Source organism: Triticum aestivum, chromosome 3D (genome assembly GCF_018294505.1).
Source record: "Triticum aestivum cultivar Chinese Spring chromosome 3D, IWGSC CS RefSeq v2.1, whole genome shotgun sequence".
NCBI classification, from domain to species: domain Eukaryota; kingdom Viridiplantae; phylum Streptophyta; class Magnoliopsida; order Poales; family Poaceae; genus Triticum; species Triticum aestivum.
Genome location: NC_057802.1, coordinates 612306879 through 612324555, shown reverse-complemented (window position 1 = coordinate 612324555; position 17677 = coordinate 612306879).

Below are 17677 nucleotides of genomic sequence, written 5' to 3'. Positions count from 1 at the left end.
GATAGCCTAAGAATGATTGCGGAGTTAATAAAGGGAGGGTAAAGATTGACCTGGCTTAGTTGGGAAGAAATGCGACTCTCAAAGTCTAAAGCGGGAATGGGATTCAAATATATGCATGCATTCAATCAAGCTTGGCTAGCTATGCAGGCGCGATGTTTGATCGAAACCCCACATAGCTTGTGTGCCCATCTCCTTCGACCAAAGTATTATACAAACGGGGATATATTAGATATGGTGTTTTCAGGTTCCTCCTCGGCTGTTCGGAAAGACATTGTGCATGGGTTAGAATTTAAGAAGGGATTATATGGAGAAACGGGGTTGGTCTTTGGTCCTCATGTGCCATGATCCGTGGATACCTAGAAGCCATGACCTATGATCGATCACCTCAAAAGGAAATTGCCTGTTCAATGGAGTCTCGGACTTCTTGGATGAACCTGGTGGATGGAATGTTCATCTGTTTAGGAAAACTTCTGGGAAGTGGATGTGCAGCAAATACCAAAGATCCCCATGTCCTCTAATAACCAAAATGATTTTCTACAATGGTTCTCGGAGCAACATGGGCAGTTCATTGTCAAGAGTCCATACCGCTCTACTTCAGAACATGATGAATAACACACTTGTGGGGCATCGAGCACAAATCGAGAAGGTGAGAAATTTAATTGGAGTTGTGTGTAGCGTGCTAAAGTTCCTCTCATGGTGAGTACCACCGCTTGGAAGGCAGCATTGGCTGCTCTTTCAATGAACTAATGCAAGGTGTACCTCCATTTATGAAAACATGGATGATGTCTGGTTTTTGGTCCGGTAAGGGTAGGTACCTTCCACGCGCTAGTATCTTCAGCCAGGCGAGAAGTTGAAATTGCAGCATTTATCAAAACAGGGATGGTGTCTGTTTTTTTATAGTAATGTTGAAGGGATGTGTGTTTCTGTTTTTCATCATTGAAATTGCCATCGAAGTTGATTTTTTTTCCTTTTTTTAGTTGGAAGTTAATTTTATCCTAACTATACAACTTCCGGTAATACTATGGGTTTTATATGGTTTGATTTTATTTACCATAAATATGGCTAAAATAAATAATAAATTACAGGATTTGGAACCCACATATATAGTTTTACTTCAACAGTGCACTTGACTGGACTTTGGAGTGCATATATCTCAAAGTCGTTTCTCCCGCTGCAACGCTCATGCATAGGTAACATTGAGTAATGTGTTGTGGACACCGTGAAGCCTTCAACTACCTCCATCATTTATACTATTTAGAGCATCAATTTTTCACTCAAATGGTTCAGTTCCTAGATAATTTTTTTAATTAAAATCCCAATTTGACTACAAGGTGTAGTCATTAACTTAAGAGAGTGGTTGTTCTACACCCAGCTCAGTGGACCCGTGCTACACCCACACAAGAAAACATAATAAAACATTTTAAGAAAATCTGAAATTTTGTAGGAATGATGATGAACAAATGTTATAGATGCTTGCAAAGCTGGATGCTCAAATGCCATACGAGGAGCTCCGTACAAAAAAGCAAAATTACTGAAACTTACCCAAATCGTACGTGCACTGTTTGAGCACAATTTGTATTTAAAAATGCACAGCTCCACGGATGTCATTTGACCACCAAATTTTGCAACCATCCATAACATTTGTTCATAATCATTCCCACAAAATTTCAGATTTTTTTTCAAAATGTTTGGTATGTTTTCTTGCGTGGGTGCACCGAGCTGGGGTTCAGCCACCACTTTCCCTTAACTTATTTGTCATTGTAGACTATTCCTTCTTGGTTTGGTTTAGTTTCACATGTTTTTTTTTGAGGACTAGAGCAGCTCAACTACTCTACGGGTTGACACATTCAAAATACATCAGATTTTGTAGGCTAGGTGGGACGTCCGAATCAAGCATCTGATCACCATAGCTTCTGTGTAGGGCAGCCAGCCCATGTGTCAGGGCATTGCTGCATCGCTTCACGTGGCTGATCTTGCAAGCAGAGAAGCTTCTCATTGCCCGTCTGATGTCCATTATCAGTCCATAGCAAGCAGAGCGTGGTTGGGTTTGTGCTTCTACTTCCTTGACTATCGATTGGTTGTCCATCTCAAGTATCACCCGACCATTGTACCGGCCGGCCAGAGTGTGCAACCCGACCAGGGCTGCTCTGGCTTCGGCCTCGTCCACTCCACTGCTGGGAGGCCGTCCCTTGGATTCAGCGAAGAGCACTCTACCTCTTTCGTCTCTGGCTATCACTCCTGCAGCACACACTCCAGTTTCGCCCTCGAACGCTGCATCCGTGTTCAGTTTTACTGTACCTTGTACAGGAGGGACCCAACGCCTGTTAAAATTCACTTCAGGAATTTGTTCAGGAACCCTCCCTCCGATGGCGGTTTTCCCCTCTGACCCCACGTCCATCTCTGTACCCGCCAATCTGAACTCTTCCTCATATTTCTCTAGAAATTGGACTGACAAGCTGATTGTTTGTCTCCCTTCGCTGCGCACGCAGTCCTCCCGGAGATGCCAGCAGCACCACATCAGAAGCAGCATTTTTGCTCGTGTGTCCTCGTTCTCTGAGTCAAGAAGTACTTGCAGCCAATCCTCCCCCGTGTATCTGAACTTTTTCTCAGGCGGGAGTACCCAGACTTCTCTCATGGCCCTTCTCAAACCTCTACTTTTGGTACACTCCACAATTGCGTGGTACTCATTCTCTACCCCACGTCCGCAAATGCTGCATGTTGCGTCTGTCTCAAGAGTTCGTTTGTGCTTATTTTCTTTAGTGGCTAGTGTCTTGGTAGCCACTCGCCACCCGAAAATCCGCACTTTACCCGGCACTTTGGCCTTCCATATCAAGTCCCAAATGCTCCTATCATCGGCGTCCCTTGTAGAACTGGACGGGGAGGCCTCCTATTGAGCAAGTTTTGCGGCTAACTTGTACGCGCTCTTAACTGTGAAGGCTCTGTTCCTTTCATAGTGCCAGGCAAGTTGGTCGCTCACATTTGAGCTTGGGATCGGGAGTTTGCATATCTCGTCGGCATCGAAAGGATAGAAGATCTGGCGGATGAGGTCAACGTTCCACTCATTCCTATCCGGGATCATGAGTTGATTTACCCAACGGAGCCTGGACCTCCTTATGAATGCAGCCGTCATGAGGCCCTCCCTTCTAGGCAGCCACTGATCTCGCTGGATTTGTATACTTTTTCCATCTCCGACCCTCCAAATTATCCCCTTCTTCAAAAGTTGCAATCCAAACTCAATGCCCCTCCACACCGGTGAAACGTCTGATGCATAGACGGTGTCTAGGAAATTTCCATTAGGGTAGTACTTTGACTTAAGCACTCTTGCGCAGAGGTTGTTAGGGTTCTGGATCAGTCTCCACCCTTGCTTTGCGAGGAGTGCCTGGTTAAAGAGATGCATATCTTTGAAGCCAATACCCCCACCCCTTTTCGGTTTAGTCATACGGTCCCACGACATCCAGTGAACCTTCCTGTGTCCATCCTCGTCTCCCCACCAGAAATCTCTTATCATTCTCTCGTACTTCTCACAAAACCCTTTAGAGAGCATAAACACACTCATTGTATACGTGGGGAGGCCCTGAACCACTGATTTGACATGGACTTCTTTAGCTGAATAAGACATAAACCTTTCCGACCAGTCGTTGCATCTTTTCCCAAATCTGTCCAGTGTCGGCTGAAATTGGTCATCCTTCATTCTCCCTTCCGGCGTCGGCAAACCTAGATACTTGCTTTCAAAGGTGTCTGCTTGTACTCCCAGGATATTTTTAATGCCCGCCCTAGTTGCCTCCGGACAAGCCTCACTGAAGAGAATTGAGCATTTGCTCTCACTGAGCAGTTGCCCCGTACACCTCTGGAAGGTTGTTAACACTCTTTTGATGGTTTTGGCTTGCTCAGTCGTGGCCTTGAAGAAAATCAAGCTATCATCCGCGAAGTGGAGATTTGAGATACCCGGGCTGTTTCTCGCAATCTTAATGGGAGTCAAGTTGTTTTCAGCAATTTCCTTTTTTAGCAAGTGCACTAGGCCATCCGCAACAAACACGAACAGGTAAAGGCTAAGGGGGTCCCCTTGTCTCAGCCCTCTGGATGGGATAAACGGTTCCAAGAGACCTCCATTGCATCTCACCGAGTACCTCACGGTACGGACACACTGCATAACCCAATCAGTCCATTTCTTGCAAAAGCCAAACTTTCGGAGCACACCTTCCAAGAAATCCCAGTCCACTCTGTCATAGGCTTTGGCAAGGTCTAGCTTATATGCACAGTAATTATCTCTGACATTCCTGGAATGTTGGATCTTGTGAAAGCATTCGAATGCAATGATGGCGTTGTCAGTGATCATTCTTCCCGGGATAAAGGCACTTTGCGTCTCGGATATAATCTCATCCAAGATGGGCCTAAGTCTGTTGACAAGGCATTTTGGCACCACCTTGTAAATGACGTTGCACAGACTGATCGGCCTATAATCCTTGATTGACTGCGGATCATCACCCTTTGGAATGAGGACGATCACTGTATCATTAATACCATCTGGTAGAACCCCACTCTCAAAGAATTCTAGGACACCTCTAATGACATCCTCTTTCAGCCCCCCCAGTTCCTTTGGAAAAAACGACCCGGGAAGCCGTCAGGACCAGGGGCTTTTAGAGGCCCTATTTGAAAAAGGGCATCACTTATCTCTTCCGCTGAGAACTACTTTGTCAACACGTCGTTCATCTCCCCATTCACCCGGTTTCCTATTAGGTCTAGAATTTCATTGGGGTCGATCCCCTCTTCCTTCTCGTATAGCTTCTTGAAGAAAACATTTGTTATTTCATGTATTCCTTTGTCATCTTCGACTCACTTGCCTGAATCATCTTTCAGCCTGCCAATGGTATTTTTCTTCCGTCTCCATGTAGCTTTTTGTTGGAACCATTTGGTATTCTTGTCCCCCTCTCTGAGATAAGTAGCACGTGAGCGCTGCCTCCACATGAGCTCCTCCCTCGGTAGCAATTCATCCAAATTCCGAGCTAGTTCATCTGCTCTTTTTTGCGTCTCGGGTGTGCTAGTCGAGTTCCATATTCTGCTCAATTTTGATCTAATATCCGCTGATTGTTTGATAACCGAGCCAAAGTCACGATTTGCCCAGCTGCGTAGCTCCCCCTTCATCTGGTTCAGCTTTGAACACACTTCCTTCAGGTTCGCCGCCGGTCCCTTTTCTTTCCAGGCTGCTTTAATGGTTGGTTGAAGGGACTCCACTCTTTCCCACATATGTTCGTACCTGAAAGTAGGTGCAGACCCCTTCTCTTTTGGCCTCCATTCCTTTCTCCCTCCCACTCTCAGTAGGATAGGCAAATGATCCGATCTCGAGGAGCAGATGTGCTCAACAGTAGCTTGGTTGAAGTAGTCAGACCACTCGCTCGATGCCACACATCTATCCAGGCGTGCCCTAACGTTGTTGCTTCCATCTTGTTTATTATTGTATGTCCAGCCCGGTCCCTTGAAGCCCAGGTCATACACTTTGCAATCCGACAGAACCAAACGAAAATTTTCCATGTTTCTTTCAGACCGCTTCGCTTTTGAGTAGTGTTCTGATTGCCACATGGTTTCGTTGAAGTCACCCATCATCAACCAAGGTAAGCTGCTTCTGTCCTTTAACCTTCTTAGCAACGTCCACATGTGGTGTCGTTCGTGCGCTTTTGGTTCCCCATAGACAAAGGTTCCTCTCCATTGTATGCCTTGCGGATTTAAACGGATCAACACGTCGATGTACCTCGCCCCCACGGCAATCTTCTTTATTTCAACACTCTCATCATAGAATAGGGCAATGCCGGCACCTTTTCCAGTACCGGGTTGCATGATACAATGGCAAAGGCCTAGCCTCCATTTCAGGTTCCTAACATACTTATTATTTTGCCGAGTTTCCGAGAGGAAGACGAGCTTGGGCTTATAGGTATGCACTAAGCACACTAGCTCCTGAACTGTGCGAGGTTGCCCGAGGCCTCGACAGTTCTACGCCATGATCGTCATGGCTCCTAGTGGGCGCCCTTCTCGGCGTCTACCAGTTGACCGGGAGCCCCTGGCCCGGTAGCTTCCTTGCTGATCTCTTTTCCTTCCACACCACCAGTTGCAGCACATGCTTTCTTGTTCTGTTCCGAATCCCCTCCCTGTCCAGGCGCTGCTGCATCTATTGTCTCCTCCCTTGCGTTTCCTCCTCTCTTTCCCAAGACTGACGCCACCTTTCCTGCTCTCTCCTTCCTAGGCCTCTTGTTCTTCACAACCTTCTTATTGAAAAGGCCTTCCGCAGTCCATGCCGCCTCCTGCTTTGTGAACTGCGGGATTGGGCCAAAACCCGGTGGGTACATAGGGTCGCCCTCAGGGTCCAGGCTCTCTGTCCCGATCTTCCTCTCAGCCTTTTCCGCCACCTGCACAGTCGCCCCTGCCAAACCTACAGGCTCCACGTCCCTGCCCTTACCAGGTTCAGAGGGTGCAGGGTTCATAGTAAGAGTCTGATTCAGGCCTGGTGTGGGCGCGCCAACTGCAGCCTTGTCGTCGAGGACATAAGGAGCCAGGTTCTGCTTGGTGCCGCCTTCGTCTGCTTCATGCACTGTCGTGGCCATGCTCATTGCAGTTTGCACGCCCTCGCAGCTCTTTCCGTTCATCCCTCCAGTCCGAGATGATGTAGTTGACCTCTGCGTCGCCTGATACCTTATGGACCCACCATCATCGGAGACTCTGAGCGCACTTACTGTAGCTATGGAAGCGTGCACTTGTGGATTGAGCAGCACATCATCCGGGATCTTCTCTCGGCCCGTCCTGCCCTGGGTTGAGTTCCTCTCTCTCTGGACTTCTTTTCCAAAGCTTAGTAGGCGGCGAGCACTATTCTCTACCGGAGCAACATAGCCCCCTCTACTGTTACTTTTCTTGTACGGGGAGGCTCGCATTGTTGCCGTGAACCTCATCTCATGGAGGTCCTCCGGCAACTTACAATCGCGTTGGCCATGCCCAAGATAACCACAGTACCCACAAAAGCGGGGCACTCTCTCATACTTAACCTCTAGGGAGTACACAATATCACTAGGAATGTCACGCGATTTGATCCTATCTCTGAGGGGCTCATCTACATCATGATTTATACGAATCCTAATGAAATCCCCCCATACCTTTCCTTTGCTATCTGTGTCTACCTCCAGCACCTCTCCCAACTTAGCTCCGAGCTTCCACGCGACTCCTTCATCCAGCATGATCGGTGGGACGTCGTGAACGCGCACCCAGATGGGCATGTGAGCAACTTCCACTTCACCCGGGGGTGCACCTCCGTCCACAGAAACCATGAGGAAGGCATCCCCCTGATGAATCCATGGGCCGTTGTCGAGGATGAAACGACGATCTCCCTCCCGCTCGAACTCGATGAGGAAGCGGCTGTTCTTCAGAGGTTTGTAGTCCATGCCTCCTCGGAGGCCCCACTTGCCTTTGAGCTCTCCGAAGAGCCATTCATAGCTGAAAGGCGGGGGCGAGAAGAAGAGCCCCACAGCAACCCACCGGAATCTCATGGCGGCTCGCTCCTTTGATAGGTCCAGCTCCACCACATCCTCACCTCGAGGATCGAAGCGGGTCGGGAACCTTGGCGCCACAATGTCGCTGCCCGCTCCGAGCCTCCTCATGGTAGCCCTGTCTCCCTTGTTTTGGGAGGAGTCACCGCGGAGCAGCACCCTCGCCATGTTCCTGCCGCCGGAACGGCCGGTGGCCGCCTCGGCTTCCATCGGGGCCTTGTCCTTCCGGGAATCCTGGCTCACCATCGCTGGTGTTTGTGCGCTCACAGACAGAAAATTGGGTGGTGATGGAGTGCCGGATTGTGTGCTGGCCCTCATCTCACCTCCTCTCTTTATGCACCCCTTCCCTCGATCTGAAATCCGCGATTCTGTGGAAATCGTGATTGATTCCTTCCCTTTTGATTGACTATTATCGCCTCCTCCTTGTTCCGCTGATCCTCCTTTCTTGTCTGGGGGATCTGTATCCTTTGGGTAGGCCGACTCCGGGATCGTGGCTTTGGTAGCATTCCTCCCTAGACCGAGATCAAGATCTCCGCATGGCATGTATTCTCTCTCTGATTCTTTCCATGGCGACACCATCAATAGTCTGTGCTTTCCTCACGATCCCAGATCGTAAATCCCCGATCTTCTTCTCCTCCATGGCGATCTGCTTGACCGCTTTCCTAGCCCATAGCCATGCCTCCCGCAGGCCCAGCAAGTCCACCCAGATCGCCGGATCTCTTTCCCCTTCAGTCCCTCCATAATCTTGCCTCCCTTCGTCGGATCTGCCCGCCGGCGGGCCGGTCTCTCGGTTGGTCGGGCGTCGCCCTCCCGACGCCTCAACAGGGGCTCCGTGATTTCACATGTTTTTATTTGGTTTGCTTCCAATGGGACATTGTTATTGACAATGGCACTGGTGTCATAACCTCGGGAGATAAAGGAGGTAGATCTGGCACTCAGGAGAAGATCACTACTTTGTGTGAAATAACACATCAATTTTGCCTTCATATGATTTCAGATCATCCTCATTATCAAGAAAGATTCATAAATTGCATGTTAGCTATCATCATGTAGTACTAATTTACTTTGGTTGTGCGAACCATGATGCAGAGGTTGTGAGGTGAGATTTTGCTTTATCTTAGTAAATAGTACTTTTTACTGAAGAGAAGGAAATATAAGGGTAAATTCCTACCTGTCATGAGAATGCTTCAGATTTGCTGAAATTTCCAAAACTTATGCTCCGAAATCTCTTGTGAACTGAGTTCCTGTTGCAATCGATGTTGCTAAGTTGCGCTTATCTCGCTTAGTTAGACAATTTATTTATACCTACTGAGTGCTCGATCATGTTTTGGTGAGAGAGAAGGCGCCTGAAATGATACAATTGTTCCATTTCCTTCAACCCACTCTGCTTCATCATGTTGATTGATTACTATTTTTCCTCCCGTTGTAAGTTGTAAGTTGTAGCACAAACTGTTTACAGAAAAGGAGTGACTTCGCCTTGAGTACGGATCTAAGAAGGCATCTAATAAGGGCGCCCTGGTCCGTAGCAAGAGGCTACTGGCCATACGTCCGATCAAGACACACACACAAGGCAAGGACGGCTGCAATGAGGATGGCAAGAAGACAAGCAAAGGTGATGTGTAGCCACGCCTGGTCCAGCAACAAAACAGGGATAGAGGTTAAGATGGCGGCAAAGCCAATCTCCCTGAAACCAACATCATCAAGAGCTCTCCACACCGCGAATGGTGCCTGCGGCAAGAAGAGGGTCAAGTAGCCCATCGCCAGGTACACCACTGTCATGTAGGCGCCCAACAAGATGACCACCGGCAACCACCATGGGAAGCCGGCGGCCCAGATGGGTTTGTTATACATGCTATAGGACCAACCTGCCGTGGTCGCAGTGAAAAGGGATGATATCCAAACAACCAGTATCCACGTCACAACACGGCTCACCCTGAACTTCTTGTTCCACTCCCCTACATCTTCATTACCAACTGAATAGCACGGGGTACGGTCCTGTCTCCCTTCGGGTTGACTATCTGATCCGATGGCACCATGATTTCAGGTTGTCACAAGGCAACTCTTCAAAGTATTATGTAATGTAACCTGAAAGAAAAAAAAGTTGACACATAGAATACATGAAATTTTATTGGTACAAAAACTGTATATTATTTCCACGCTTTCCTAAATGTCCAAACAATGATACTAGGACTGTTTTTCTTTCAATACGGTCCGAAAAAATATATCAGGTTCTACAATAATAAGATAACGGAACAAAAACAAAGAGAACACGGCATCCAAATGTGCCACAAGTTTCATGAAACGCAAAAACCAAAAAAGCTCAAGCAGTCTTGCTGCCAGCATGCGCTGCTAACAGCCAATACGATGGAGGTTACATGGGGTGAACAGATTACACCGGACCAAGGACTGGGTGTATATATAATTAATTCTACGAATCTCTGCACCCCCACGAATATAAGATAATTAATTAGCTAGGTCATGTTAAAGCAACGGCAGCTATTCTGTAGGGAAACACTTTTACCCAGACATCTGATTTAAACAATGTGTCGGACCAGCGTCTACCTTTTTTTTTTGAGGGACCAGCGTCTACCTGTCTGATGTGCATCGTGCATACAATGACATGTGGTTGGGCAATATAATAGTAAATCCACAATGCATCTATTTTTTCGTCCATAAACATAGCTGCAGTTTGGGCCGCCACAGATCCGACCTTAGAGCATCTCCAGCCGTTGGCTCCCCAGGCGGCGATTTTACGCGCCCCTGGGGGCGAGCCGGCGCTAAAATCGGCGCGGGGGCGAGCGGGTTCCCAGCCGCTCGCCCCAGGGTCGCCCTGAAGGAAATATGCCCTAGAGGCAATAATAAAGTTATTATTTATTTCCTTGTACCATGATAAATGTTTATTATTCATGGTAGAATTATATTAACCGGAAACATAATACTTGTGTGAATACATAGACAAACAGAGTGTCACTAGTATGCCTCTACTTGACTAGCTCGTTGATCAAAGATGGTTATGTTTCCTAGCCATTGACATGAGTTGTCATTTGATTAACGTGATCACATCATTAGGAGAATGATGTGATTGACTTGACCCATTCCGTTAGCATAGCACACGATCGTTTAGTATTCTGCTATTGCTTTCTTCATGACTTATACATGTTCCTATGACTATGAGATTATGCAACTCCCTTTTACCGGAGGAACACTTTGTGTGCTACCAAACGTCACAACGTAACTGGGTGATTATAAAGGTGCTCTACAGGTGTCTCCGAAGGTACTTGTTGGGTTGGCGTATTTTGAGATTAGGATTTGTCACTCCGATTGTCGGAGAGGTATCTCTGGGCCGACTCGGTAATGCACATCACTTAAGCCTTGCAAGCATTGCAACTAATGAGTTAGTTGCGGGATGATGTATTACAGAACGAGTAAAGAGACTTGCCGGTAACGAGATTGAACTAGGTATTGAGATACCGACGATCGAATCTCGGGCAAGTAACATACCGATGACAAAGGGAACAACGTATGTTGTTATGCGGTCTGGCCGATAAAGATCTTCGTAGAATATGTGGGAGCCAATATAAGAATCCAGGTTCCGCTATTGGTTATTGACCAGAGACGTGTCTCGGTCATGTCTACATAGTTCTCGAACCCGTAGGGTCCACACGCTTAAAGTTTCGATGACAGTTGTATTATGAGTTTATATGTTTTGATGTACCGAAGGTTGTTCGGAGTCCTGGATGTGATCACGGACATAACGAGGAGTCTCGAAATGGTCGAGACATGAAGATTGATATATTGGACGACTATATTCGGACACCGGAATGGTTCCGGGGGTTATTGGATATATACCGGAGTACCGGGGGGTTACCGGAACCCCCCCGGAGGTTGGTGGGCCTCATGGGCCCAATTGGTGGAAGAGGAGAGGCGGCCAAGGGGCAGGCGCGCGCCCCTCCCCCCCCCCCAAGTCCGAATTGGACAAGGAGGGGCCCCCCCTTTCCTTTCCCCCTCTCTCTCCTTCCCTCTCCACTCCTAATCCAACAAGGAAAAGGGAGGGAGTCCTACTCCCGGTGGGAGTAGGACTCCTCCTGGCGCGCCCATCCTGGCCGGCCGCCTCTCCCCACCTTGCTCCTTTATATACGGGGACAGGGGGCACCCTAGAGACACAACAATTGATCTGTTGATCTTTTAGCCGTGTGCAGTGCCCCCCTCCACCATAGTCCACCTCGATAATACTGTAGCGGTGCTTAGGCGAAGCCCTGCGTCGGTAGAACATCATCATCGTCACCACGCTGTCGTGGTGACGAAACTCTCCCTCAACACTCGGCTGGATCGGAGTTCGGGGGACGTCATCGGGCTGAACGTGTGCTGAACTCGGAGGTGACGTGCGTTCGGTACTTGAACGGTCGGATCGTGAAGACGTATGACTACATCAACCGCGTTGTGCTAACGCTTCGGCTTTCGGTCTACGAGGGTACGTGGACAACACTCTCCCCTCTCGTTGCTATGCATCACCATGATCTTGCGTGTGCGTAGGATTTTTTTTTGAAATTACTACGTTCCCCAACAGTGGCATCCGATCCATGTTTTATGCGTAGATGTCATATGCACGAGTAGAACACAAGTGAGTTGTGGGCGATATAAGTCATACTGCTTACCACCATGTCATACTTTGGTTCGGCAGTATTGTTGGATGAAGCGGCCCGGACCGACATTACGCGTACGCTTACGCGAGACTGGTTCTACCGACGTGCTTTGCACACAGGTGGGTGGCGGGTGTCAGTTTCTCCAACTTTAGTTGAACCGAGTGTGGCTACGCCCGGTCCTTGCGAAGGTTAAAACAGCACCAACTTGACAAACTATCGTTGTGGTTTTGATGCGTAGGTAAGAACGGTTCTTGCTAAGCCCGTAGCAGCCACGTAAAATTTGCAACAACAAAGTAGAGGACGTCTAACTTGTCTTTGTAGGGCATGTTGTGATGTGATATGGTCAAGACATGATGCTAAATTTTATTGTATGAGATGATCATGTTTTGTAACCGAGTTATCGGCAACTGGCAGGAGCCATATGGTTGTCGCTTTATTGTATGCAATGCAATCGCCCTGTAATGCTTTACTTTATCACTAAGCGGTAGCGATAGTCGTAGAAGCATAAGATTGGCGAGACGACAACGATGCTACGATGGAGATCAAGGTGTCGCGCCGGTGACGATGATGATCATGACGGTGCTTCGGAGATGGAGATCACAAGCACAAGATGATGATGATGGCCATATCATATCACTTATATTGATTGCATGTGATGTTTATCTTTTATGCATCTTATCTTGCTTTGATTGACGGTAGCATTTTAAGATGATCTCTCACTAAATTATCAAAGTATAAGTGTTCTCCCTGAGTATGCACCGTTGCGAAAGTTCTTCGTGCTGAGACACCACGTGATGATCGGGTGTGATAGGCTCTACGTTCAAATACAACGGGTGCAAAACAGTTGCACACGCGGAATACTCAGGTTAAACTTGACGAGCCTAGCATATAACAGATATGGCCTCGGAACACGGAGACCGAAAGGTCGAGCGTGAATCATGTAGTAGATATGATCAACATAGTGATGTTCACCATTGAAACTACTCCATCTCACGTGATGATCGGACATGGTTTAGTTGATTTGGGTCACGTGATCACTTAGAGGATTAGAGGGATGTCTATCTAAGTGGGAGTTCTTAAGTAATATGATTAACTGAACTTAAATTTATCATGAACTTAGTACATAATAGTATTTTGCTTGTCTATGTTGATTGTAGATAGATGGCCCGTGCTGTTGTTCCGTTGAATTTTAATCCGTTCCTTGAGAAAGCAAAGTTGAAAGATGATGGTATCAATTACACGGACTGGGTCCGTAACTTGAGGATTATCCTCATTGCTGCACAGAAGAATTACGTCATGGAAGCACCGTTGGGTGCCAGACCTGCTGCAGGAGCAACACCAGATGTTATGAACGTCTGGCAGAGCAAAGCTGATGACTACTTGATAGTTTAGTGTGCCATGCTTTACGGCTTAGAACCGGGTCTTCAATGACGCTTTGAACGTCATGGAGCATATGAGATGTTCCAGGAGTTGAAGTTAATATTTCAAGCAAATGCCCGGATTGAGAGATATGAAGTCTCCAATAAGTTCTACAGCTGCAAGATGGAGGAGAATAGTTCTGTCAGTGAGCATATACTCAAAATGTCTGGGTATAACAATCACTTGATTCAACTGGGAGTTAATCTTTCGGATGATAGCGTCATTGACAGAATTCTTCAATCACTGCCACCAAGCTACAAAAGCTTCGTGATGAACTATAACATGCAAGGGATGGATAAGACGATTCCCGAGCTCTTCGCAATGCTAAAGGCTGCGGAGGTAGAAATCAAAAAGGAGCATCAAGTGTTGATGGTCAATAAGACCACCAGTTTCAAGAAAAAGGGCAAAGGGAAGAAGAAGGGGAACTTCAAGAAGAACAGCAAGCAAGTTGCTGCTCAGGAGAAGAAACCCAAGTCTGGACCTAAGCCTGAGACTGAGTGCTTCTACTGCAAGCAGACTGGTCACTGAAAGCGGAACTGCCCCAAGTATTTGGCGGATAAGAAGGATGGCAAGGTGAACAAAGGTATATGTGATATACACGTTATTGATGTGTAGCTTACTAATGCTCGTAGTAGCACCTGGGTATTTGATACTGGTTCTGTTGCTAATATTTGCAACTCGAAACAGGGACTACGGATTAAGTGAAGATTGGCTAAGGACGAGGTGACGATGCGCGTGGGAAATGGTTCCAAAGTCGATGTGATCGCGGTCGGCACGCTACCTCTACATCTACCTTCGGGATTAGTTTTAGACCTGAATAATTGTTATTTGGTGCCAGTGTTGAGCATGAACATTATATCTGGATCTTGTTTGATGCGAGACGGTTATATTCATTTAAATCAGAGAATAATGGTTGTTCTATTTATATGAGTAATATCTTTTATGGTCATGCACCCTTGAAGAGTGGTCTATTTTTGTTGAATCTCGATAGTAGTGATACACATATTCATAATATTGAAGCCAAAAGATGCAGAGTTGATAATGATAGTGCAACTTATTTGTGGCACTGCCGTTTAGGTCATATCGGTGTAAAGCGCATGAAGAAACTCCATACTGATGGACTTTTGGAACCACTTGATTATGAATCACTTGGTACTTGCGAACCGTGCCTCATGGGCAAGATGACTAAAACGCCGTTCTCCGGAACTATGGAGCGAGCAACAGATTTGTTGGAAATCATACATACAGATGTATATGGTCCGATGAATATTGAGGCTCGAGGCGGATATCGTTATTTTCTCACCTTCACAGATGATTTGAGCAGATATGGGTATATCTACTTAATGAAACATAAGTCTAAAACATTTTAAAAGTTTAAAGAATTTCGGAGTGAAGTTGAAAATCATCGTAACAAGAAAATAAAGTTTCTACGATCTGATCGTGGAGGAGAATATTTGAGTTACGAGTTTGGTCTTTATTTGAAAAAATGCGAAATAGTTTCGCAACTCACGCCACCGAGAACACCACAGCGTAATGGTGTGTCCAAACGTCATAATTGTACTTTACTTGATATGGTACAATTTATGATGTCTCTTACTGATTTACCACTATCGTTTTGGAGTTATGCTTGAGAGACGGCTGCATTCACGTTAAATAGGACACCATCGAAATCCGTTGAGACGACGGCTTATGAACTGTGGTTTGGCAAGAAACCAAAGTTGTCGTTTCTTAAAGTTTGGGGCTGCGATGCTTATGTGAAAAAGCTTCAACCTGATAAGCTTGAACCCAAATCGGAAAAATGTGTCTTCATAGGATACCCAAAAGAGACTGTTGGGTACACCTTCTATCACAGATCTGAAGGCAAGACTTATGTTGCTAAATTTGGAATCTTTCTAGAGAAGGAGTTTCTCTCGAAAGAAGTGAGTGGGAGGAAAGTACAACTTGATGAGGTAACTGTACCTGCTCCCTTATTGGAAAGTAATTCATCACAGAAACCGGTTTCTGCGACACATACACCAATTAGTGAGGAAGTTAATGATGATGATCATGAAATTTCAGATCAAGTTGTTACTGAACCTCGTAGGTCAACCAGAGTAAGATCCGCACCAGAGTGGTACGCTAATCCTGTTCTAGAAGTTATGTTGCTAGACCATGACGAACCTACGAACTATGAAGAAGTGATGGTGAGCCTAGATTCCGCAAAATGGCTTGGGGCCATGAAATCTGAGATGGGATCCATGTATGAGAACAAAGTGTGGACTTTGGTTGACTTGCCCGATGATCGGCATGCCATTGAGAATAAATGGATCTTCAAGAAGAAGACTGACGCTGACGGTAATGTTACTGTCTATAAAGCTCGACTGGTTGCGAAAGGTTTTCGACAAGTTCAAGGGATTGACTACGATGAGACCTTCTCTCCCGTAGCGATGCTTAAGTCTGTCCGAATCATGTTAGCAATTGCCGCATTTTATGATTATGAAATTTGGCAAATGCATGTAAAAACTGCATTCCTGAATGGATTTCTGGAAGAAGAGTTGTATATGATGCAACCGAAAGGTTTTGTCGATACAAAGGGAGCTAACAAAGTGTGCAAGCTCCAGCGATCCATTTATGGACTGGTGCAAGCCTCTCGGAGTTGGAATAAATGCTTTGATAGTGTGATCAAATCATTTGGTTTTATACAGACTTTTGGAGAAGCCTGTATTTACAAGAAAGTGAGTGGGAGCTCTGTAGCATTTCTGATATTATATGTGAATGACATATTGCTGATTGGAAATGATATAGAATTTCTGGATAGCATAAAAGGATATTTGAATAAGAGTTTTTCAATGAAGGACCTCGGTGAAGCTGCTTACATATTGAGCATCAAGATCTATAGAGATAGATCAAGACGCTTAATTGGACTTTCACAAAGCACATACCTTGACAAAGTTTTGAAGAAGTTCAAAATGGATCAAGCAAAGAAAGGGTTCTTGCATGTGTTACAAGGTGTGAAGTTGAGTAAGACTCAATGCCCGACCACTGCAGAAGATAGAGAGAAGATGAAAGATGTTCCCTATGCTTCAGCCATAGACTCTATCATGTATGCAATGCTGTGTACCACACCTGATGTGTGCCTTGCTATAAGTTTAGCAGGGAGGTACCAAAGTAATCCAGGAGTGGATCACTGGACAGCGGTCAAGAACATCCTGAAATACCTGAAAAGGACTAAGGATATGTTTCTCGTTTATGGAGGTGACAAAGAACTCATCGTAAATGGTTACGTTGATGCAAGTTTTGACACTGATCCGGACGATTCTAAATCGCAAACCGGATACGTGTTTACATTGAACGGTGGAGCTGTCAGTTTGTGCAGTTCTAAACAAAGCGTCGTGGCGGGATCTACGTGTGAAGCGGAGTACATAGCTGCTTCGGAAGCAGCAAATGAAGGAGTCTGGATGAAGGAGTTCATATCCGATCTAGGTGTCATACCTACTCCATCGGGTCCAATGAAAATCTTTTGTGGCAATACTGGTGCAATTGCCTTGGCCAAGGAATCCAGATTTCACAAGAGAACCAAACACATCAAGAGACGCTTCAATTCCATCCGGGATTTAGTTCAGGTGGGAGACATAGAAATTTGCAAGATACATACGGATCTGAAAGTTGCAGACCCGTTGACTAAGCCTCTTCCACGAGCAAAACATGATCAGCACCAAGGCTCCATGGGTGTTAGAATCATTACAGTGTAATCTAGATTATTGACTCTAGGCAAGTGGGAGACTGAAGGAAATATGCCCTAGAGGCAATAATAATTTATTATTTATTTCCTTATATCATGATAAAATGTTTATTATTCATGGTAGAATTGTATTAACCGGAAACATAATACTTGTGTGAATACATAGACAAACAGAGTGTCACTAGTATGCCTCTACTTGACTAGCTCGTTGATCAAAGATGGTTATGTTTCCTAGCCATTGACATGAGTTGTCATTAGATTAACGGGATCACATCATTAGGAGAATGATGTGATTGACTTGACCCATTCCGTTAGCTTAGCACACGATCATTTAGTATTCTGCTGTTGCTTTCTTCATGACTTATAAA